The sequence below is a fragment of the Aotus nancymaae genome, unplaced genomic scaffold, assembly GCF_030222135.1.
Source record: "Aotus nancymaae isolate 86718 unplaced genomic scaffold, 86718_ANA_hifiasm-v0.15.2.pri h1tg000010l, whole genome shotgun sequence".
Lineage (NCBI taxonomy): Eukaryota > Metazoa > Chordata > Mammalia > Primates > Aotidae > Aotus > Aotus nancymaae.
The window spans coordinates 53,889,479-53,894,473 of NW_026988421.1; positions in this window are offsets into that span (position 1 = coordinate 53,889,479).

The window sequence follows — 4,995 nt, forward strand, 5'->3', positions numbered from 1 at the left end:
TTCCTGTCCTTTCCTTGCTGAAAACTTAGGCCCCAACTTTTGTAAAAGGCAGGTTCTGAGCCAAGCAAATCCTCTTCAGGACTCTGTAGCCATGCCCTCCCTCTGCTTCTGTCCTGGAAGTCTCGCCTTCTGGCTGGAGAGTCCACAGTCCCTGAACAAAGGCTGTCTGCGAGAGGCTGCCAAGACCTGTGCATTGTCCAGGAACTTCAAGGAGGCTAAATTGAGACCTACCAAATCACAGGATACTTCTTTCAGAGAATGTAGCCCAGGAGACACGTGAGAGGCCGAGGAGAGCTCTGCAGCCCTGTTTGGCTCTGACATGCAAGCCCATGTGACTCTGGCCAGTTGTCAATGAGAAAATGAAACCCCTCCAAGTCACCAGACTCCAGGAGGCCAAAGGCCAAACCAACCCTTCCGACACCAGGTCACAGTCTGTGCGTCTGTGAGCTCATTACCTCTTCCCCAGAGATATGAGTGGTTTGGTAAACTTCTTATCTCAGATGAGGCAGGGTAAACAATGATCATATTTCTTGATCCCAGGGAAAAACGAGGCACAAATGCTGAAGTGAGGACAAAACTGATTAGGTGGAGGGAAAAACTGGACTGGCTTCAGGGGCGAGACTTGCCCCTGGTTCAATCATCGGCTCCTGCAGTCTGAAATTCTTAGGAACTGTTGAACAAGGGGCCTTGCATTTTCATTTTGCTCTGAATCCTGAAAACTTTGTAACCATCTCTGGGTAGGGGTGTGTGTGTGTGTGTGTGTGTGTGTGTGTGTGTGTGTATGCATGCACATGTGTGCACATTCACTTGTGTGTGTCTGCATGTAAATGTGTGCGTGTGTTCATCCAGGGGGTGAATTGATGATGACTGATGAGCAGAGAAGGAATAGCTCAATTTCACACCTGTGAGTAGAGGATATGAGAAGAAGCTGATTCCTGATATGTGCAGTAGTTAGCTTCTACAAAGTTTCCATTTCCATTGAGTTAGGGAATACTGAGCCATGGCTCCTAAAGGAAATATGAAGCTCAGTTCCTGCGAGCCTCTAGTCACAACAATTTCGTTAGTCTATCCATATGTAACCTTTTATGTGCATTTCCGTTCAAAGACCTTATTTTATAGATACACATCAAATATATATGTATTATATGTTATAATACATATATTATTTATATTACATACTATATATATTGTTACAATATAGTATATAATTATTCTATATATTATTAGTATTATAGTATTATATACCTTGTATATAGCATATGATTAATACTACATATTATATACCATATATATATTACATAGTATATATAGTATATAGCCAATACTATATTAAATATATTAAATACTATGTATTATATACTATATTTAGTATACACACAGTATATATAGTATAATATATAATAATTATATATTGTGTGTATATACTATGTAATATACAGTATATACTATGTGACATATATAATATACAGTATATACTATGTGACATAATATATACAATATATAGTGTACAATATAAATATGTATGATAGTATAGTGTATATATTGCATTATGTGTTTTATAGTATTTATATTTAATATGCACTATAATACATAGTGTATATAATGTGTGTATATATACATATACATGTGTATGTGTATATATATGTATATATATACATATATATACACACTACATATTATATATAGTTGATTCATTAACACTGAGCCTCCTGCCAACTTCACTGTAACTCATGTCTGAACAAAGCTTACCTAACACACATATTTTCTCCATAAGGCACTTTTCCACCTTCTTGCACTTAGGAACACTAGACAGCACTTCCTATTTGCCTGGAGACCATTGAAACAGTGAAATCACCATCAAAAAGCACAAACATGTGAAAAACATGGCACTAAACAGACTTGTTGACAGTATCAGAGATGAAACAAGAAGGCTGAAGGCGGTGGTGTACAACCTCAGCCGGCACATGCATCTCAGGTGACTCAAATGTTTTGCAAGGCCGCGGTGTCCATGAATGACCATGAAAGTGCTCCAGGTATTGGTTTGGAGTTAGAAATATATTTTAGCAAATAGGTGAATTCAAATACAGAATCCACAAATAATATCAAATGATATTCAACTGGGATTGAGGAGCCTAGGATTCCATTTCTGTCACTGCTTTGTGACATCCAACAAGTTATTTATCCTCCCTGTCTGTTGGTTTTCCCTTCGTCTGTTGAATTTCTAAACCTTCAAGAGAAAGGCTGAAACAGGCTGAATGTGACGAACCACCACCTCCTCCATGAGGATTTTCCAAAACTTCAGTTAGAAGTGAATTGTTTCTTTCTTCTGATTTTCCAATAACTTCAGTTAGAAGTGAATTGTTACTTTCTTTCTTCTAAATATCCCTCAATATTTTGCCTATTCTGCTATTAAAATGCTAATTTAATCATGCTTTCTTACAATTCACTGTTGATCGTCTATTACTCCAATAAGTATATTTTAAGATCTGTGAGGACAGGGATTACATCTTATTCACCTTTATATCCAAACACTGCTGAGCCCACTTTTTCATCAAAATTCAGGTGCTGAATAATGATTTATTAACTTGAAATGACAGCAATAAGCCTGGCCTAATCTACCATCGTGGCTTTTATTTTTTGCATTTTTTTTACTATGGTAAAATACACATAGCATACAAGTTGCTATTAGTAACATTTAGTACATTCACAATATTGTGCAAGCACTGCAGAACATTTCATCACTCCAAAAGCAAATCCTGTATCCATTAAGCTGTCCCTCCCCATTCTCCCCATCCCCCAGATCTTCACTACCACTAATCTGTCTTCTGTGTCTTCTGTCTCTATAAATATGCCTACTGTCAATATTTCATATAAGTGGAATTATGCAATATGTGCCCCTTTGTATCTGGCTTCTTTCAGTTAGCATAACGTTTTTAAGGTAATCCGTGTTGTAACATACATCAGTACTTTGTTACTTCTTATGGCTGAATAATATTCCATTGTGTATGGCTATACCACATTTTGTTTGTCCATTCCTCAGTTGATGGGCATGTGGGTGATTCCCACATTTTGGCTTTTGTGAATAATCTACCATAATATTTCAATGATTCACTATGGAAATATCAGTAATAATAATGTTTTAGTTATACAGGTAGATTGCATGTTTACTTATGTTCCACCCTACCCCACTAGACTGTAAAGTCCTGAAGGCAGGGATTCTGTCTTGTTCCCTGTAAATTCCCCAGCACCTTAGCTAGTGTCTCACACAGAATACGTACTCAGTACATCTGTTGACTGATGAATGATTGACTGCCAATCACCATAGATATGAGACATAGCAAAAGTCGCTCTTTTCATTCATACAATGTTAGATTTTGAAGGGATCTGATTCAAGATCACCATTCAATATTCTTGGGTCCATTACTTCCTAGCTGTGTAACTTGGGCAAGTTACTTGATCTGTTACTATGATTCCTTCTCTGTAAGGAATCTTGTAGACGCATGACCTATCTCAGAGAACTGCTTGATGATTAAATGGCTTAATGTGTATTCAACACCTATTAGGCATGAGATTTAAGACCAAAAATCAAAAGGGTAAGCAAATTACCCCCAAGATTGCCCAGCTAGTTTGAGACAGAGCTGGGACTGGAATCCGTATCTCCTAGCTTTCCCATCTTCCAAAATAGTTGTTTGATGGCTGCTCGGAAACTGATGGGGAACAGAGTTTTCTTCTGCAAGGATACCAGCACTGCTTCAACAGTCACTTTTTAGGGGCAAACATCTCCTTCCTCTTACAGGTGGCCTCTAAGCTTTACTTCCTTCCACCTTCCAAATCTTCCAATCTTTGAGTGTCTACTTCTCAAAGCAATTTTTCCCAAAATATATTCCTCAGAATAATCACTTAATGTCCAAGGTAATTTCTAGGCTTAAAAATAATGAGGATGGGCTAGGCATGGTGGCTCATGCCTGTAATCCCAGCACTTTGGGAGGCCGAGGGGGGCAGATTGTCTGAGGTCAGGAGCTCAAGACCAGTCTGGCCAACATGGTGAAACCCCATCACTACTAAAAATACAAAAAAATTTAGCCAGGCATGGTGGCATGCACCTGTAATCCCAGCTACATAGGAGGCTGAGGCAGGGGAATTGCTTGAACCCGGGAGGGAGAGGTTGCAGTGAGCCAAGATCATGCCACTGCACTCCAGCCTGGGCCACAGAGTAAGGCACCATCTCAAAAAAAAAAAAGAGGATGACCAACTGACATAATAAGAATTATGAAGGTAGTGTTTGAGTAACAGAATGAAATGTTTGGAATATTTCTCTAGGGTAATAATAACATATTTTGTTTATTAAAAATTGGCTTGGAGAATGTTTTTATTGTTTTAAAAAATTATTCCTTAGCCAAACATGTTTGAGAAATAAGACATCTCTTAGAAAGGGACTGTGCAAATTAGCATATAGAGGTTACTAAAGAGTTTTGCATCTAGACACTTCTTAACCCAGCAGTTCCAGAGCATAATTAAATATGAAAATATTTCTTAGCACAATACTTATCACCATCCTTGGAATGATACAAAACACATTTTGAGAAACACCGGAATCGATTTTTACCCCAGGCATCAAATGGAAGGGGCATATGTTAATGTACGCTCCATGAGAGCAGGTTTTTCTAGTTTTTTCACTGCTTAGGGCAGTACCTGGCACACAGTAGAGATTAACTGTTTGTCAAAGAAATAAATATATGCTCATGGAAATAGCAACTTGCAATTTGGGACATCAGCCACTGGTAGAGAAGAAGCCAGCACATCAGCTTGTAGGTCTCTGGTCTGGTTGTTCTCAGGCAGAAGGTCCCCACGGAGTTAGCTATCCCAAAAGAAGAAGACCCGCATCCACCCAGGAAGGGCCTCTTGCCAACCAAGATGGCAGGTCCCTGCCAGAGTGGAACAGGAATGCAATACAGGCCACAGCTCCCTAGTTCTCTGGTATCAATATTTCCAGGG